The sequence below is a fragment of the Bos indicus genome, chromosome 28 (genome assembly GCF_029378745.1).
Source record: "Bos indicus isolate NIAB-ARS_2022 breed Sahiwal x Tharparkar chromosome 28, NIAB-ARS_B.indTharparkar_mat_pri_1.0, whole genome shotgun sequence".
NCBI lineage: Eukaryota > Metazoa > Chordata > Mammalia > Artiodactyla > Bovidae > Bos > Bos indicus.
This window is the reverse complement of record NC_091787.1, coordinates 43,599,435-43,619,715: the sequence shown is the minus strand read 5'-3', so window position 1 is coordinate 43,619,715 and position 20,281 is coordinate 43,599,435. Positions and strand designations below refer to the sequence as shown.

Sequence of the window (20,281 nt, the reverse complement as noted above, 5' to 3'; positions counted from 1 at the left end):
GATAACAGAGCCTCGGAATACTCCGCGTCGCACCGTTGCCGAGTGACAGCGGTGGGCCTGGGACCCCAGCCTGGCTGGGCTTGGAGTCGAGACGCGGCAAGGGAGGTCTCAGTTGGTGGTCTGACATGGCTGGGTTGCCAGATTGAGCAAATTAAAAATGCAGAACACTCAGAGAAATCTGAATTTCAGATAGAACAATGAACATATTTTAGTATAAGTATGTCCTATATTTGGGCCATACTTTATATTAGTCAAATTTCTCTATAAAATTAATCATCCCATGTTTATGTTAAAAATAGATACCCTGTATTTATCTGAAATTCAAATTGCACTGGACGTCTTGTTTTTTCATCTGGCAACCTGAGGTCCTCACCAGCTTTTAGTACCCAAAGTGGATCACAGTCAGAGGAAGCCAGTCCGGTGAGTCAATCCTGGGATGACTCATCGCTGCGTGTTACTCTGCAGTTCAGGACACACTCTGGGATCCATAATCACGTTTGATTCTTGTGACCCTGATGGAATGGGTTCAACAGGTCTTTATTAGCACCATTTTCTAGGCAGAGAAAGAAAGGCACGGAGAGGTACAGATACTGCTCAGTGTCACAGCATGTAAAAAAGAGAACTGGGATTGGGATTCAGCTCGGGTTCACCGCCTGACCACCCCACACTTTCTCCAGCATGAAGCCCTGGCCCCTCTGATCACTGGGCTCAGGCACAGAAGGGCGTGGCCCGGCTCCTGGACTGGAGCTCAAGGGAGAATTGAGGATCCATGGAGAAAAGGATGGTTTATCATTCTGTTCACCTCCTAAGAACTTCACAGCCCAGTTTTTCATGACAACAACAGGAGCAGAAGTGACCATTCGGCGGGTTGGCACAGGCTCCCTCCTGTCTGGGGAGGCTCTGGTCCTTGAGAGCTGGGAGGGTTGCTCTCCGGCTGCGAGGCAGGCCCTTCCCTTATCCTCGTGTCCCTCCCATGATTGCACAGGAAGCCGCTGGGGTTTGCTTGGCTGCTGGGTTTGACCACTTGCCTGTAGTGTGGTTTTTGAGCTTGAGCTCTTTGGGTGGATTTAATTACCTTAATTGAATGGTGTTTTCAGTTTTCAGTAAAGGGGGAAGCAGGAAGCCAGTGGAAATGACAGGGGTTGGCTTTATCACACCCAGAGGCCCTAACAGGTTGGAATTGATTCTTCTCGATCTTCTTTCTGGGTGGTTTTCTGAGACATTGACTCGGGGTTGCCTTGAGGAGCAGTTCAGTATAGTGAACCATGACAGTTGGCTTCCTCCAGCTTGTGAATCACAGATGTTGTACACATAGCCTCCACCACTTCACACTGGGCAGTGCCTGCTGGCCATTCTCGGGGCAAGCTCCTGACCTCTCTGTGTATTTTTTAACAGTCTTCCTGTTTCAGAGGAATGTCCTTGTCTATGTCCTACGTTTTACATAGCAAAATCAACTTCCTGGTTGGAAAGGGGTGTAGATCTGTGTCAAGTGTCTACGGGGTGGCAGGACCGCTCCTGCCATCTCCCTGTCCTCTTTTTTCCTTTTGGCTGGAACTGAGGCTCCCTGGGTAGCTTGTCCCATACAGATCGCTGGAGCTGTATCACACCCGCCTTTGGCTCCAGGGCCCTGCAGTCTGGCCTTTGATGATTCCTCCCTAGCTAGTTCCCAAGGCAACGATTGCTCTCTTCTTATAACTCCTCTGGACTTTTGGACATCAGAAACTTCAAGATCATGTATATTCTAGTAGAGGTCGACATGGACTCTCAGAAGCCACATTTGAACCTTGTTCCCACATCCATCCACTCAGTCCTTGTTCACTCCTCTGGGTTCTAGAGCTGGAGATCCAGCCCAGGCAGGGCTGACCTGCGCCCTCTCCTTGCAGAGCTGGACGAACCGAGGGATGGCGCTAGGCTGCACTTAGACGGCCTTGGACTGGTTTCCATTGGGCAGTGCCTCTTAACCATGAAAAATGCACCTTTGATGTGCACACAGGTCATCGCACACTTGGTTTGACCATTTGGCTCCACTGGTGTGGCTCTTGGCACTCCAGGGTAGGGGATTCTGCTTGCATCCTGGCCCAGCCTGGCTTAGATAACCCCAACCTAGGGGCTAGACTGGGAAAACCAAGGGTTCTCACACAAACCCTGAGGCTTCTAAGTGCTGGGAGAGGACAGGGCCCACTTTATCCAACTCCAGGAACATGGTTGGTTGGCACTGGGGGCCCCAGCCGCAGTGCCAAGTTGGCATGCATAGAAATCCTTCCTGAATCACATCACACGCACAGGGGCCTCGGAGCCCTGCAGCACGTAGGAGTCCAGGGGATCCCAGGGATGTGACTGAAGAAACCAGCCCACCTGGGCTCACCAGGGGCCTCGGAGCCCTGCAGCATGTAGGAGTCCAGGGAATCCCAGGGATGTGACTGAAGAAACCAGCCCGCCTGGGCTCGCCAGGGGCCTCGGAGCCCTGCAGCATGTAGGAGTCCAGGGGATCCTAGGGATGTGACTGAAGAAACCAGCCCGCCTGGGCTCGCCAGGGGCCTCAGAGCCCTGCAGCATGTAGGAGTCCAGGGGATCCCAGGGATGTGACTGAAGAAACCAGCCCGCCTGGGCTTGCCAGGTGCAAGGAGCTGGCTGTGACCTGTGGTCACAGCCACTGTGGGTGTTCTCCTGCCCTTGGGAGAGAGCTGGGGAGCAGAGATGCTTTCTCTCTGGGACTCAGTGCAGCCTGACTCCTGCTTCCAGCCTTGGTCCCTGGTCCACTGTGTCTGGATGGGATGCTTCCTCAGGAACCTCCGAGCATTGCCCAGACCTGGGGCCATGTCTGGAGTTGGAGGCACAGGGAAGATTGAGTCTGACCCAACCAGCGCTCCCCACGACAGGAGGGTGCCAGTACCTGGCGTCACACACCCGGGGCCATCCAGTTGTAGGAGGTAAGCAGAGAGGCAAGGCGCAGAGGCAGGGAGAGGAGGAGAACGATGAAGTGATGGGCTGGCTTCCAGCAACCTGCTTTTCAGTTCCATTTCTGTTTCCTGATTGCGTGGCCAGGGTGGGCAGAGCAATGTTTTGCTCTCTGGGGCAAAAGCCCTGCTTTGTAGCATGGACTGATTTTCCATGGCTGATTTCTGCTATGACCTGGCATCTGAGGCAGAGTTGGGATGAAGCATGAACATGGGCTTGTGGAGCCTCTGAATCCTGCAGGCTCCCATCGAATTTGCAGTTGCTCTTATATCCTCAGGCAGGGCTCTCACCCCACAAAGGCTAACAGAAGCACTGTTTCTGATCATTCCTGATGGCTGGCATTGCTGAGAATCACTCCTTAAGCCTCCTGGTCGGTGCAGTCTTTGGACCCTCCCCTCCACGGGAAGGAGCTCAGGTCCAGCACTGGCCGGCTTTTTGGCACGGCTCCACTAAGAGCTCTCTGCAGACACTGGGGGACCAGCCTTGGTGGCCAGATGCTCCTTGGACGAGGGGTACTGGTCTCTCTTGTGAGCTCAGAGGTGCCCCAGTTTACCTTTATAGGAGTGACTATGCTGCCATTAAAGGTAAAAGTAGGAGCAGAAGAGACCTGAGCCTAAACAACTCTGCCCTTGCCTCCTTTGTGCCTTCCCAGAGAGGGGTGTCAGTGCCAGCCACTGCCAGAGGGGGCCTTAGGGGAGTTGATGGAGCCATGAGAGGCTAAGAAAGGAGAAGCGCGAAACTGGTAGAAATGGTTTTGATGCTCAGCCCAGTGACCCTCTGGCCTCCTTGCTAGATGCAACCCAAAGTCCAGGGGCCACACCACTGCCAGGCCAGGGCAGGGGAGCTGCTAGAAGTGGGCATAAAGCTCTTTCAGAAATACAGGGGCCACTGAAATGCTGAGCCCATCTGGCGTCTGGGCCAGATCCCAGTGCTACCCTGCATTTGCTGACTACAACCTTGGCTAACTTACAGGGAGTCTGTGAGCCTCAGGCTTCTTGTCTGTAAAATGGAGCTAATGATCTGTGTATTAATAACAGGGCTTCTCAGCCTCTGTACCACTGAGTTTGCCAAGGCCCCTGGGGCAAGATCACTGCCGGCTGAGAACTGCTTTACAGAAGAAAGGAGAAGAACATTAGTAAGGCCTTTGGAGCATCCTTTGTAAGTTCATGCCTCCCTTCCTTCCACCTTTCCCAGGAACATCCTGTCCTGTATTCTGGAAACGGTAGGAAGTGACATAAGATAAGAGTAGACTAGGCTCTTCTGGGCAGCAGGAGCTGGAGACCAGGGCGAGGTCCTGCTCCAAAGCAGCGTCACCTCTACCTGCGCGTGTGCAACTGGGACAATAAACAGCAACTTCAGTTCTGCCCCCAGCCCTGGTCGGGGGGTGTGTGCAGCTTCCTGCGCTGGAGTGGGCTGAGGAAAGGAATGGTCATGGAATTAGCCCCTGAGGCAGCCACTACTCGAGATGCTCAGAGCCACCAGACTCCCCAGGCCCGGGTCCTCCCCCAGCCCGGGGGGCTGCCTGCACAGAAGAAGGCCCCCTGAGCCCTGTGAGCCCCAGCCGCCTTCCCGTGCACTTTACCCACACGCAGGCTACTGGGCAACGGGGAATGTGTGCAGTCTTTCTCTGCATATGTTCCAGGAGCAGAGGTTTCCCTCGTTTTCCCCTCAAGACACAGCAAGAAATACATCTACATTACAGCATACAGTCAGCTGAGACATATAATACAAAACAAGGAAAATTCATGAAGCAAACTTACTTTGCTTACATGGACCACTCTGATATTTTCATCCTATTCCATAGTAGTCATTCATTAAAAAAAAAAAAAATCTAGGTGCAACATAGTAAGTGATTTGAGGGCTCAATAATGAGTTATAGTCTGTAGTGGTTTTTTTTTTTTTTTTTTAAACTGTCCCGCAAAGAGTTGGACAGGACTGAGCGACTGAACTGAACTGAACTGAGACCAGAATCTGATCATTCCTGATCAGGCTGTGTTTGGGGTTGCCCTGTTTATAGTGATGCTAGGTTCTCATTTGGATGGAGAAATAGAGATCCAAGGCCCAAACACAGGGACTGTTAGGGTCTGACCGTATTCATACTGTTAGGGAGAGGAGAAGACCACCAGGTGCTGGGTCCACGAGCCAGGCCTTGCCTTTCTGCTTCACTGCTGCCTCCCTCGTTCGGCACAGCTCCTAGGTCTAACAGAGGGCCATTCATTTGTTAAGCAAGTGGACGAATGAGTAAAAGAAACCCCCATTTACAGAGGGCCTGGCATGAGATAGGCACTTTATATACTATATTATTGCTTCCTGTTTATTACGTAATTAGGAAGCAAGTCTGCAAAGTAGAAATTACGCTTCTTTTTTTACAGAGGAAGACCTTGAATCCAGAGACATTTAATACTTGGTGGTGCAGAGCTTGAACCTGGGGCTGCTAGAGAGGGATAGGGTCTCTGCATCCTACATTTAAAGAGGCATCTCCAGGAGATTCTGCTTCAGGCCGAGAAACTGTGCTCAGCACCACCCCACCCCACCCCACCCCTGGGCACCCTGTAGTCCCCCACTCCTGGCTGTCACCCGCAGGGCTCCCTGGAGCTCATCTTAAGACCCAAAGTCACTCTATCCTGTCTTCTGTCCTGGGCATCCCTTTCCACCTGGGAGTCCAGCTTTGGCAGGCCACCCAGCAAGGCTTTCAGTAGATGGACACCTGACTGTTCACTTAAGAGCTGTGGAATCAGTTAGACTTTGGACAAATCACTCAATCTGAGCCTCAGCCTTGGGGCTGATGGGAAGGTACAGCCTGGTCCTTGAGGAAGCCTCTATGGACTATGAAGTGGGTGTTACAGGGGCAATTGTAACTCCACTCTGGAGAGCCTTGTTCAGAGAGGAGGCTGCTTCAGAGACTCCCAGAGGAAAAGGCATGTGGGTTTGCTGGGATTGGGATGTCCCTCAGGCAACCATCCTCTCTCCAGCCCCTGGGAAGAGAGCCAGGCCATATGGGAGGACACCCCTGGAAAGCAGCCCTGAGGGGAGTCCCAGGCTTGGGCAGAGAGAAGAAGCTCCAGGAAGAGCTCCTGGAACCACAAAGAGGGCAGAGAGGCACAGGGCTCTCCTCACCATCTGCAGACTTCATTTCCCCATCTGTAAATTGGTGCCACAGGGCTGGGTGGCAAAGGCAGAGAAGCAGAGCTGCAAGAGCCACCACAGCTGACCCAGCTCCTGCTAACTGCCATGAAGTTCACATCCACCATCTTTCTCAGGGGTGACAACCACTGGCCAAGTCAGATAGGACCGTGTCAAAGAAATCTGAGGTGTAGAAGCCAAGAAACAGAGAGGTTGAGCAACTTGCCCAAGATCACACAGCCAGGGAGTGGCAGAGCTGGGATTCAGACCCCAATCTCTGTGCCAAGCAGTTTTGCCCTCCTTGAGCAGCCAAAGTAGAAAAGGTTACGGGGTGGGTGTCTCCCTCTGCCATGGTGTCCCCACAGGGTAGGAAGGGGTGGAGGTCTTTCTTGTAGCACCTCCTCTCCCCACCAGAGAGCATATGCTTTAGTAAAGCTAGAGAAGGCACCTGCTGGACACGGCCATCCCGTAGGAGCATCCAGCATCCAGCATCCTGCCCCTGAAGTGTCAGGAATATGAGTATCCGGGCTGGGGGAGGGGTGTCCCACAGAGCCCTTGGGAATCTCTAACCCCTCCCCAACCCCACAAACACATCAGAGCCCCACTGTCCCTGGCCTTCTCCTCATTTCCTGCTGGAGGCTAGGACGTAGAACGGAAATGGCTGGTTGGTAAGTGACAGCTGTCTTTTCTCCAACCCATGTGGCAGCTGTGAGACCAGCTCTTCCAGGGAAGGAAAGGGAACTTCTCTGCTTTGGGGACACAGTCACAGAACTGACAAGCATCTGTTTTTCACAGAATTCCTTATGAAGTGCTTAGAGTGGTGAGATAAAGAATTTACCATCCAGGCAATCCTTCTAAAAAAATTGAATAGTGCTCTTTAGACAGACAGGATTATTTAAAACAATGACTTGAGTTGAAGTGGAAAAAGTCAGTTTCTTGGAATTCTCCTTGCTGAGATAAACAAGGAATCTCTTCTCCTCTTTCATAAGACAGTGGCCCTTGCTTCTCAGAATGCCCTGGAGGGCTTGTTAAACAGAGTTCTGGGCCCACCCCAGAGATGCTCTCTCAGGATGTTGGGGCAGGGCTAGAGCATCCAGGGACACTTGGGACCACACTTGGAATTCTGCTGCCCTAGGCCTCGAGCGACTGGAGGTTGGACCTCTTTCTGGGAGGTTGTGCTGGTGAGTCCTATGCTCTTGGGCCACTTGGGGTGCATGCAGGTCAATGACTGGTCTGGGCTGTGTCTGCCTGGCTCTAGACCTGGCTCTGGGCAGGCTGTGCATATGCAGGGTACAGAGATGAATCAGAAATGCTTCCCTCTCCAAGGGACAGTTGCCTGTTGGGGGAGAACAGGCAGAGACCAGTGCCATCTGCAGGGTTCAGGATGTGGGAAGAGGGTGGTCTCTCCAGGCAGTGCTTGCTTGAAGGCAGTTGGGAAGGAAGCTTTGCTGCCAGTCTGTGTGCAGGCACCCAGCTGGCTTCAGCCTCAGCACCCAGCAGGGGAGTGGAAAGATTAGAGCCAGACTATGTCCCGTTTCCCAGCGCTGTGCAACCTGGGCAAGTTCCCTCCACCTCTCTGAGCCTCCCTTCATTCTCTGCAGCTGTTCTCACCTCTGTGTGTGATGGTGAAGGGTAGAGATGAAAAGTGTCAAGGACCCAGAAGAGACCTACACAGAGAGACGATTCAGTAAATGGAAGTTTACACCACTAGAGACCTTGGGCTTTTTGAAACAGACCTCCCTTAGAAGGAATTCCATATCTATCATTGTGGTGCTAACACCCGCCAACAGGCTTTCAGGGTGAGCTCCAGCATGTAAAGACTCTAGTTGCTGCTAAGTCACTTCAGTCGTGTCCGAGTCTGTGTGACCCCATAGACGGCAGCCCAACCAGGCTCCCCTGTCCCTGGGATTCTCCAGGCAAGAACACTGGAGTGGGTTGCCATTTCCTTCTCCAATGCATGAAAGTGAAAAGTGAAAGTGAAGTCGCTCAGTCGTGTCCGACCCTCAGCGACCCCATGGACTGCAGCCTTCCAGGCTCCTCCATCCACGGGATTTTCCAGGCAAGAGTACTGGGGTGCCATTGCCAGTCGGAAAGACTCTAGTAGGTGCTCGCTGAATGCCGCTTGCCACATTTCTAACCTCCAGACGGGGGCGCTATAACACAGTGAGAAGGGCGTGGACTGAGGCCAGACCTCCCGGGGCATGGTTCTTGGCTGTACTGGTTGTGAGTGGCCCTAGGGAAATTACAAAACCTCTTTCTGCTTCAGTTTCCTCATCTGCAAAAGGAGCCTAACGTAATACCCGCCTCCCAGGGTCTTCGTGAGGACCCAGCGAATCCGTGTCTGTGAGGCGGCTGACACCTGGTAACTGTCAGTCTCATCACCGTCCTCGCCGTACAATCTACGCCAAGCCAGGGCTAGGGGCACGAGGTCACGAGGACAATGCCTTTCCCCGACATGAAAGAGAGAGAAGCAAGCCAGCGAGTGCCCAGAGCCCCCAACGCTTGCCTGTCCTTGGAACCAGCTCGCACCTTTGCCCTCTGACTGGCTCCTCTGACTGAGCAAACCGCTCAATTCCCTCATCTGAATGCTTATTGGCTGAACGTTAAGAGCATCAGTGTTTGTATGGCGGCTGTTTTCCCTGAAAACTATGCCTGCGTCTCCTAAGCTGTCACTGGAACCAGTCTGAGGAAATATTGCATGCTAGATGAGTCAGAAAACCAAAACAAAAAACCAGGCGATCTGTGTAAGCATTTTGCATACAGAGTAACGAAGCTAGATTCCTATGGTGAACTTGGTGGGACACTGCGGGCAAGGAGCAGGTCTGAGCCCGTGGGTTTAGCAAGTGGGTCTGAGTTCCTGCCCCTTAATTGCTGGTGGTGCTGCATGTGACCAGGCCGCCCCAGGCCAGGGCAAGCCCGGCGGCAGCTCTAACACGACCTGGCCATTGCAGGCAGGGCTCAGAGACACGAAACTGACCTCCAGACTGGGCAGAGAGTAGAGAAAGCACTGGTTGCCCAAGCGAATCTCAGGTTCCCCTCCGCTCTTCCCTCATCAAGCTTCAGGTAAAGGCTTTAAGATGGGACGTGGCTAAGATGAAACCCTTCTTTTAACTCAGCCTTGAAGTCCTCAGCAGCTGAAGCCCACCTGGGAAGGGGCCACTCAGGGACAGAAGGGACTCACTGAGGCCAGGGAACAGTGTCCAGGTGCAGAGACCCAAAGGAACCAAGGGTTCCTACTGATGCCAGGCGTGGGCACCTCCATGGGTTCAGAGGCCCCTCACTGTGCAGTGTCTTCTCTGGGCTGGAGTTCAGAGCCAAGCTGAGAATGGAGGCTACGCGGAAGGTTCTCTCCCTGCTTTGATGGGCTGTGGTCCAGAAGGGTTGCTTTCTCCTTCGATGAGAAAGAGTGGTCTGTCAAGTCCTGGGGAGAAAGCCATTTGTTCGTTGGCTCCATTGGCTCCTCTTGGAATCACATTTGTAGACACTCTGACAGCCGCACCTCAAAAGGGAATGCGCTTCGCACCAAGCCTTCTTCAGCCCTGGGAACCGAGGGCAGCCAAGAACCCACTCCATCTCAGCCTTGACATTGCTGCCACGTAGTACTCACTCGCGCAGCCCCCTCCAGGAAATGTTCCAGAATGATGGGGATGACCTACATTGGAGGTGACACAGCTCAGCAGTGCTCCACACATTCCATTTTCGGGCCTCGACCTGTGCATTTATAATGAGTCTTGTCCTCTCCTTCCCCATACCCCCAGCTCATGTTCTGCAACCCCTGGGATCAAGCAGAAACTAAGAGGTGTTTTGGGTTTTCCCAACTGACGAAATGAGACATGAGATTGCATTATAGGGCTACATATTGGCTGGGTCTGTTGAAATGTGATTTAAACTCTCAGACAGAGATAAAACCAAGACCACTGTAGCCTGTTGGGAAAACGTCAGCACTTGTGTCTCCGTAAGGCTGTCTTCGCTGAAAGCCCTTTTCATCTCTCCAGTAACCCCGGGCAGATGGAGCGAAGGCCTGAAAGCCAAGGAGGAAGATGGCCCAGGCCTGGCTCTGTTGGCTGGCTGGTTTCAATTACTGAGATTTCTGGCATAGGCTGGAGGAATAGGGCTATTTCCAGACGTGGGGCTTCCCCTTTCTGTAAGGGTCTCCTGTGCTTCCTTAGGGTCAGGAGCAAAAGGCAAAAAACACCAAATCACTTGCTGGAGTCCCAGGGAAAAGACATCAGGGTGGACATACTCTTCCTCAGGGGCCTCGGGGCCACCGGGCCTTCCCTCGCCTCATCTGCACACCTTTGTCTCCTGGGCTCCCAGGGGATCCAGGTTCCTATACTGTTAGGACCCAGCATTCCATCAGCCCCTGTCCTCCCAGCAGGCTATGGTCACTCCCACCCCAATGAGCTTCTGGTCACCAGCGAGCAGGCACAATTGTTCCCCTCTCAAAGACCAGGGGGCAGATGCAGGCTGGACCTGGCTCACCCAGAGGTGTCTATTTATAAACCATCCCGATAAGCACAATCTGCCCTACTCAACCTAGGCCTTATTCCACAGCAAAGCTAATTCTCCCAGGGGCAAGCTGAGCATTTCCTGCACCAGCTAGACTGGAAAGACGAGCCCAGTGGAGGGGCAAGGAGCTCCAGAGCGAGTCATTGCTTCTGCAGGGTCCAGCTCACAGGCTGGACAAGCTGGGATGCTTACTGCTGTTTGTGTGTGAACGAAAACAATCCGTCTTAAGGAGTGGTACAACGGGGGTCAGCAAGCATTTTCTGTAAAGGGCTGCGTAGTAAAGGTTTAGTTTTTTCTGGCCACACAGCCTGGGGCAGTTGTGGGCATCAGCCAAAGACATTATGTAAATGAACGAGTATGGCTGCGTGCCAATAAAACTTTATTTATAAAACCAGGTGCCCAGCCCACAGCCTTGGTTTACCAACCGCTGTAGTAAAGGGAGCACAAATACTGGAAAATTAGACCTCGTTTAACACAAACATTTGTTAATCTACTCTCCAGGACTCTTATATTTTGGGTTTTAAAAAATATTACTGCAAATATTGTTTGTTATAATTGGACTAGATATGTTGAAAGAAATGATTCATAATTCAGTCTTTTTAAAAATGGCCTTTATTTTCTAGGGCAGTTTTAGGTTCTCAGCAAAATTTATACTACAGAGATTTCTCATATAGTCCCTCATCCACCATGCATAGCCCTCTGCATTATCAATATATCCATGGGGGTGTTAAAAATCCTTCTTAATTTCTTAAGGTTAATAACTTCTTAAGGTCTATTTAACTTTACACACGTATTCAATTTTGTTCTTCTTAAGGATCAATTCTCCATGAGGGAGAAAAGATACGATGGTAGATTCAGGCCAGCCCACCTGTCTGGTTGGGGACCCCTGGGTGTGGAAGAACATGCAGCCTGGGGGGCTTTCCCTGCTGAAGCCACACGTGCGCTCGGAGTCCACGGGCCATGAGGCCCTGAGGACCAAGTGTCCTCTTTATTACCAGTAGGCTCCCGCCTGACCCCGCAGTGGGGGACACAAGAGAGCCAGGCTCCCACCCTAGAACCTGTAAGGTCGCACCCGTTTGACACCATAGCGCCCTGGACACACCCAAGACTCGTGCCCACTCAGCCATGTGGGAGCAGCGTGTCCTGACAGATGCACGGAAGGACCAGGTCACACCCGTCTATACCATACCCTCTGCTTCCTCACGGTCCAGACGGCAGTCCGTCGCCACGGCACACGCAGCACACGGAGAAACTCAGCCCCGACATGGCCCTGGCCACTCACAGCGCCCTGCACAGCTCCCTGACATGGGCGGGCAGCCTCCCAGCCCCGCCGGCCCAGAGCGCACACCCCTGCGGCCCGTGGGAGCTCGTGCCTCCCAGCCTCTGCGAGGGAACCAGACCGGCATCTGACCCTACCTTCTGCTCTCCGCAAGTCGTGCTGCTTGTTCTCCGGGCCTCCCAGGAACCGGACAGGACCCTGACTCTTCCAGCAGCCTGGCTTTGCCCAGCAGCCAAAATTTCTTCCCTTGTCAGCCAGACTGCCCAGAGATAGAGGGGAATGGATGCAAGACCCAGATCTCTTAATGTTCACAAACCTGCCCACCTGAGGAAAATCAGTGACCAGAAGCTGGCCAGACACTGGAAGTTGGGGAAGCGTACCTAAATAGAGACCCAGCCGGGGGAAACCAAATGGTGTTCTTGGTGGGGAAGAGGCAAACAGTCCCCACTGCAACACCCGCGTGGTGTCATGTAACAGTCAGATTAAACAAACAGCCTCAGCAGCTATTTTTACATCCAGATCGGCCACGGGTAATAGATAACTTGGGGAGTGAGAAATTGCTTGCCTCTTAGCCGGATCCTAACCCAGGATTCCAACTTCTATTCAGATTGATTTTTAATACTGTTCTAGTGCTGAGATTTGAATAAAAATCTCCCAAGATGCAAAGGAAAACATTTGTTTAGGGAAACATTATAAACACTGTGGTGTGTGCCTTGGAACCAGAGCCCAGAGGCCTGCTGATGCCCCGGGGCAGAAATAGCCCGTTTCATCATCGGCTCGGAGGACCGCAGCCTGCATTCCTCGAGTAAGGAACCGTCCTGGGCTGTGCTTTTGGAGCAAAATAACATGCCTGGCTGCAGGCTGGGGGAAGGCTAGCCTGGGGTTTCAGGATGAGAGTTGCTGAAGGATATGAAATAATCAGAGAACAGGTAAGGTAAGTGCCCACTGGGTGAGCCTGGCCATGACAGATGTGGTTGTGGGCAAGGCCCAGGTGCCAGGTTAGAGCTCCCTTCCTCATCTCTGGAGGGCAGGCCTCTCACAGCCCTGAGGTGGGCTTATGTCTGCCTTCCCATGGCCACTTCCTATCTTGGCCTGAGGTCACCTGTTCCCCAAACTGCCCACAGACCCCCCAGACCTTTTCCAACCCCCTGCCTTTGCTCACACCATGCCAGTTCCTGGGTGTTCTATTTACCTCCCCCCAAGCTGACCCTGGGAGAGCACAAGAGTTTTAATGTAGGAATTTCTTTCTTTTTTTCAAGATCCTTTCTCACACTCCCCTTCCTTGGGGCCTGGGAAGGCCGAAGTGCCTGGTCTCAGACTGGTGTCCTGCTTTGTGGATGCCCAAAGCCTTTGGAAGTCTGTGTTGCACTGTACCTCTGAATCTATTTGTGGACTGCCCTGCCTACCCCGGTGGATTACTCACAGCCAGCGACCTCAGTCTCAGCCCTAACTCAAGGCCTGGCACCACCTCCAGCCTCGAACCTACCAGTAGCAGAATCCCAGGGAGACGGGTCTATGCACTTCAGTTCAAACGAGTCACAAAGAACAGCTCCTCGTGGCCCTGCAGATGGAGTGGTCAAGACCTCCAACGAAAGGACGATCCAGCCCTTCCTCCTCCTGGGAGCCTCTAAACTTGTCTTTGGAGGTCCTGTCTGTGGGGACTCCTGCTCACTGATCAGCACTCAGAGATGGTTTGAGGGACACCCAAAGTGAACCCCTTGATTCTACCCACCCCACTTACCTCCCCTGAGTGTCAAAATCAATGCTAGCCAACCTGGCAGATAAAAAGAATCGATTTGAGAGATCAACCAGCATTAAACAAAACAAAACAAAACAAACAATAAATGGGATTTAGAGCCCCAGCCCCTTGTATTTCCGCCAAATCACTTAGCCTCTCTGTGCCTCAATTTACTCATCTCTAAGATGGACAGATTGCCTGCGCTCTGTGGGGTTGAAGATCAGATAAGCTCATACAGACATGCTTCTATATTACAAAGCTTCTCAAATGGTAGGCATTCACTTGTTATTTTTTTCCCTGAGTTTTGCCACATCTTCAACCATCTGTACCATCGTTTACTTATCTTTCGGTAAAGAGCATTCAGATTGACTTATTTTTTAAAAAACAGAGCTTTGGAGTCAACAGCAATACCTGAGAAATCCTGGATTTGATGCTCTAGTTTTTTAAATCCACCCCCCACCCCCTACAATTATACATTGGAACAAATATACAGCCAGTTTGTATGCTATCTGCTTTTGCCCCAAATCATTTTGTTCTGGATTTTAGGAAAAGTTGTATTTCTAAATCCCATTTTAAGGAGGAGTTTGTTTTGAGGAATGAGTAACCTGAGCTGAAACCATTCAACAGGGCCCCTTACTTTCCTCCCGCTCCTCAGAACGTTTCTTCCCCAGCTTACTTTTAATTCTTCACAGGTGGAGAACATGACCTCATGTCTGGTTTAGGATCCTAGAAGTGGTGAGCTTTGCTGTGTGGCAGGTGCTGATGGTGTTTGCTTGGAGTGGCTGATTGGGAAAAGAGAACCGTAAGGATGGTTCAGGGAACATTTGGGGGCAGGGCAGTGGCTGGCAGCTCTGTCAATGACGTCAGCAGGAGGGGTCGAGAGAGAACAATAAAACGCAGTTGACGTGGCAAAAGCCTGTCCTGGGAGCAGGAGCTCTCCGAGTTTGGCCTGGGACCCAATCCAGCTAGGCTGACCATAGCTGACCACGGTAGAATCTGATTTCCCCCAAAATGTGCCTCCAGCTGTCTCGTCCCAGAGACCCCATGTCTGGCTCACTCCTGGTGGGGCAGCGGTGTGGACCACCTCAAGCACAAAACACAGCCAGACGACTCAGCCCAAGCTCCACCAAGAGCGTGGGGTCTGCGTGAGCCGGAGCTGGCATCTTTTCAGGGGACGGGCCCAGGCAAAGTGGCCACTCTCTCCCAGTCCAGGAGCTGTGAGCTGCGTGGAAAGAATGTGAATGAAGACACAATTCTAAATGTAGAATCACGAACGCTATGTGAGCCGGCTCCCTGATCATCCAGAAAAACAAGACCTGCTTGTACATTCTGCAAGAGCATAAATAAAGCTGTCCTCAGGCGGCGTGCTATGGTGTCCACTCCTTGCGGTGACTTCACTGGCTCCGACTCTGCGCAGAACCTCTGGAGCATCGTGGGAGCTGCCTGGTTGCCTGACAGCATGGGTGGAAATGGCCTCACTCCCGTCTGGACGTGCGTGATGCTGCTAACTTAACCTGGGGACAGATCTGCTCTGTTCTTCATCTGTACTAATTAGAAACATTGAGAAGCTGGTAAGGAGGGCAATGTGGAATGGGTCCTTCAGGCCAGTTTCCACTTCTGGGTGTTTGAAGTTCACATCTCCGCACATAATGTGAGGCAGCTCCCCTGATCCTCCGCTCTCGAGATGTGGTTGTGCTGAACAGCTTGTCTGAGCTCTCTTTACCAGTGCTCAGTCTTCTTTATGAGTTGTTTCCATAAATGTCTCCAGGAAGTTGGTGCTTTCGCAAAGCTTAATAATCATACGTATAACAACACAATAGTACTGTTGGTGCACACAGAAAACCTTTACTCCGTGGCCTGCACCATTCTGAGCCCTTATGCAAATGAGCCTCCCGCTGTACTCTGTCTTGGGGCCCAGCACCATTTTGTTCCTTCACTGCGAATTGCTCCCTGCTGGAGGGTTGGGGAAAGATAAGACGGGGGAACCTCTATTTGCTGAGCACCCATTGTGTGGCAGGCACTGTCTGGCATCTTTTTTTCTCCCTGTGTGTGATGACTGTTCACACGCCCTCTTTCCAGATGAGAAAACTGAGGCTTGCAGAGGTCCTGGATGCCACATGACTAAGCTTGGCTCTGAGGACGCAGAAGAGGGTTTGTCCTCTGACCTGTCTAGACAGTAGGTCCCTTGCAGCCATCCTAGCCGCTCTAGCGAATCACTCTTTAAGCCTAAGCGCAGGGAACACGGCTTCCTTCCATCCACCTGTCCTGCTTGCCTCCCTCTGGGGGAGAGAGTAAAGTCTGGCCAGGGCATCTCCTTGGCTACTGATTTGTTTTGTTAACTGTGGGATTCTGTACCTGAGTGTCAGCACAGTGAAAGGGTGTCCTCAGGGCTGATGGCAGAATGGGGTGTCACGGCAGCAGGACACTTCTCACCTTCAGACCCTTTCATCAGATGGATCTCCTTACCAGGAACTCAGAGTTAGTGGCTTTGTGAAGGGATGGGGCATGATAATGGTGCCCAGCTCAGAAGGGCTGGATTTAATTGGGGGGCCCTGTTTGCAACTCGTGGCTGGAAAACAGGCCGCTGGCCCAGGTCACTGAAGACCCTTCCTTAGAGATGCTCCCCCTGTCTGACAAACCGGGGGCCAGATTGGTGGCTGTCAAAGTCAGCTGAGGGATACATGGTCTGGGAGCTCTCTTTGAGGACTTTGCTTTGGGACTCTTGGCTTAGGACTTTGCAATAAAAGATTTAAAAGAAAAAAACAGAACCTGTCCTGAGAAATGAAGTAAATCCACTTTATTAAAATACGACCAAACACTAACAAAATCACGGTGACCAGCTGAGAGGTTGGCCACTAGGAGGGACCTGGAAATGGGTCAGGAGGAGTGTGAGGGGTCAGGAGCTGTGCTCCAGCTGTGCTTCTGGAGCACATGCTGACAAACTTTTTCTGTAAAAGGCTAGAGAGTATATGTTTTTAGCCTGTGGATCAGACCGCCTTTGTTAGCTCTCTGCTGCTGCTGCTAAGTTGCTTCAGTCGTGTCCAACTCTGTGCGACCCCAGAGACAGCAGCCCACCAGGCTCCCCCATCCCTGGGATTCTCCAGGCAAGAACCCTGGAGTGGATTTTTCCTTCTCCAATGCATGAAAGTGAAAAGTGAAAGCGAAGTCGTTCAGTCGTGTCTGACTCCTAGCGACCCCATGGACTTCAGCCCACGAGGCCCCTCTGTCCATGGGATTTTCCAGGCAAGAGTACTGGAGTGGGGTGCCATTGCCTTCTCCGCGTTAGTGCTCTACTCAGCCATGAAAACCAGTTAGAGACGCTTTGTAGATGAAGAGGTGGGGTTGCATTCCAATCAAACATTATTTATGGACATGGAGATTTGAATTTCATGTCATTTTCACATATCACAGAATATTCTGGTTTTGGTTCTCTCTCCTCTTTAGATACATAAAATCCACTCTCAGCTCACTACTGCTACTAGAGCCTGTGACTTGTAGCCCACCAGGCTCCTTTGTCATGGTGGTTCTTTACCACTGGCACCGCCTGGGAAGCTCACTCTTAGCTCACAGGGCTGTGCAAAAACAGGGGCAGGTGGATTTGGGCCATGGTGTGCCAAACCTGAGCCCCTCCATCACTTCAGTCACCACCAACCACATGTGGCTAATGAGCGCTTGAAACCTAGCTGGTCTGAACTGAGCAATGCTGTCAGTGTAAAATATACACTGCACTTCAAAGACTTAGTACCAAAAACCCACAAAATATCTTCTTAGTAGTATTCTGTATTGAATATTGCATTGATGATGGTGACATTGGTGATCTTGATGACGCTGAAATGGTGATACTTTGAATATTTTGGCTTTAATAGAATATACTGTTAGGATCGTTAGCTGTCTTGTATAGGGTGTGTATTTTGATCCTCACAATCACCCTGGGAGGAAGCCATGCCTTTCTCTTTCCAGATGGAGAACAAGGTCAAAGAGGAGAAATCCCTTGCCCCAAATTACACAGATGTATAGAACAGTCTTTTGGACTCTGTGGGAGAAGGCAAGGGTGGGATAATTAGAGAGAATAGCACTGAAACATGTATATTATCATATGTGAAACAAATTGCCAGTCTAGGTTTGATGCATGAGACAGGGTGCTCGGGGCTGGTGCACTGGGATGACCCTGAGGGATGGGGTGGGGAGGGAGGTGGGAGCAGGGTTCAGGATGGGGAACACATGTACATCCATGGCTGATTCATGGCAATGTATGGCAAAAACCACTACAATATTGTAATTAGCCTCCAATTAAAATAAATAAATTTAAAAAAGTGTGCTACCATTTACCCAAACAGGAGAGAATATGTATGTGCATTTATATGTATTTGCTTATATTAAAGGAAAACAATTTAAGAATAAACCCTAAACTGAAATGGGTACCTCGGGGGACAGGAGGGCACAGGTGTGCAAATGAGAGGAGGAGCTAGGTGTCTGAGTCTGCCTTGTTTGGTGGATTCCGTGTACAGCCGCGCGCATACCTTACCTAAAGACCGAAGTAAACTAAACCAGAAAGTTAAAACAGGCAGTCTTGAGAAATTAAGAGCAAAATGAATCTAATGTGTAGGGGGCATAATTTTGCTAAGGGGAATTATTTCAAATGGTTTTAAACTACATTAGTTTGTTTTAACATTCATAAGGAGGGTATACCTGAACATAAAATCAACTGTAAAGTAAAATCTTAAATTGTTCTCAGAAATATAGATAGATGTAGATAAAGCAAATTAGGAAGTATGTTAGTGTCATGAGAAAACAAGGTCATTTTTTAGTGTTAGAGAAAAGAGCTGCAAATATAAAAGCAAAATGGTAAGTAAAACTTGGTAATGTTTATTTGATATCAATATAAATTCTATAAAATCAAATATGCAAAAGTGTGAAATCAAGATATAGTTTCTCTTAAAAAATGAAAAGCATTTCTTAAAAGGCCTAAAAATAATAACCAACATCAGAGCAATGACTCTCCTCTTTACCAACATTTCTGTCTCTGAAGATAGCTCATTAAAAAGGACACACATTCTCTTAACAGAAAATGTGTAAGAAGAGTCTGAAACCTCTGGTCACACCAAAGCAGGCAGGCTCAGAAAGATGGCTGGGATGATATCAAAATAACTGCGGAGTCAACTGAAGAGGTTCCCACAGCGACAGATGGAGCAGGTTACATTAGTACAAATAGAAGCCGGGGTAGATCGAAACACTGAGCATGTTTGAACTCATGAGCTCATAATGATACTGAAAAAAACCCCAAATCAAAACCCGAATAACTCATACAACCCTCCATGGTCCTCTTGGAGGATGGAGAGAGCAGGTTCATCCTTCTGAAAAGGTGAACAGGGCCGAGTGCCTCACCTGACTTTCCTGTGTGAACGATACCCAATAGTCCAAAGAGCCAAGTGACGAGTGAAGAAGAGGGGGTTGCCATTTCCTGCTCCAGGGGATCTTCCCGACCCAGGGATTGAACCCTTGTCTCTTGCATCTCCTGCACTGGCAGGCAGATTCTTTACCGCTGGTGCCACCTGGGGAGCCCCAATAAAGAAGGAAGGGTAGAACTAGAAGATTATCATTTTTCAAACCCCTGACAAATAACGATCAAGACAATGATCCCTGAGGGACTCCTATATAAACACACAACACCCATGATGTGTTCTTGCCAAACAAAAACAAGCCTAAATCAGAACAAGTCTCTACCTCTGGATTTAACTACCGGATTATAGGAATAACAGGGACAGCGGAAACGGTTAAATGATGCCATGAGGAAGTAATCAGCAAAATCCAGGGTATGGAAAACTCCAGGGGGCAAGCGACCAATTTCTTTAACAAATAAGCCATTGAAATCAAAGTAGGTGGAAGCCATGATTATAAGACACCTGAGAGACACAGGGATTAAGTGCCATGCACAGACGCTCTTTGGATCTTGGTTCTAACACACCCTCCATAGCAAACATTTATAAGACACTTGGGTAATCTGAATGCTTCCTGGGTATTTGATGTCATTCAGGAATTACTGCTAATGTTTCAGACATGAAAACGGTATTTGAAAAAAGCAGCTTTATTATTTAGCAAGATCCACGTTAATACTTCCCAGGTAGCACTAGTGGTAAAGTGCTCGCCTTCCAATGCAGAAGACGCAAGAGATGCTAAGAGATGCGCGTTTGATCCCTTGGTCATGAAGATCCCCTCGAGGAGGGCGTGGCAACCCATCCCAGTATTCTTGCCTGGAGAATCCCACAGACAGAGGAGCCTGGCAGGCGACAGTCCATAGCGTTGCAAAGAGTTGGATATGACTGAAGTGACTTAGCACGCATGCACGCTAATACTTAAGAATGAAATGATGTGACATCTGGGACTTATTTCTGAGTAATGCAGTGAATGGAGAAATGAGTTGGAGTATATGAAGCAAGATTTTTGGGGTTGGGTATTTGTTACACTGTCTTCTGAACTTGTGTATACATTTGAAATGTTCCATAATTTTAAGAAAATAGGAAATTCCCTGGGGCAGGAAGGAGAGAATGAGAAGGTCAGAGTGAACCGAGGGGGAGGTGGGAGCTCCTGTGAAGAGGAGAGACACAGCAGGGAGCCGGAGGACGCTGGCAGGCTCCGCGGGAGCCAGGGCGAGACCTGAGACTGTCCTAGAGCCA

The 20,281-nt window shown here is 50.6% G+C and overlaps 1 protein-coding gene and 1 long non-coding RNA gene across 8 annotated transcripts in view; one reads left to right on the top strand and one right to left on the bottom strand.

Annotated features, from left to right (window-relative positions):
* Positions 1-20,281, bottom strand: part of C28H10orf71 (chromosome 28 C10orf71 homolog) — a 51,278-nt gene that overhangs the window by 14,262 nt on the left and 16,735 nt on the right. For 2 of the 7 annotated variants that reach the window (XM_019953719.2, XM_070782204.1), the window contains exon 2: positions 14,284-14,389. The exons of 2 other annotated variants lie outside the window; for them this stretch is intronic. The gene's annotated coding sequence lies outside the window, so the exon portion shown is untranslated. Of the gene's footprint in view, positions 1-12,006; positions 12,199-14,283; positions 14,407-20,281 lie in introns of those variants that run through there. 3 more of the 7 variants (XM_019953717.2, XM_019953720.2, XM_019953718.2) reach the window with 2 other exon arrangements.
* LOC139180415 (uncharacterized) lies at positions 12,243-13,731 on the top strand. The gene is made up of 2 exons (XR_011564668.1): positions 12,243-12,803; positions 13,129-13,731. It is a non-coding gene; the product is annotated as an uncharacterized lncRNA (long non-coding RNA).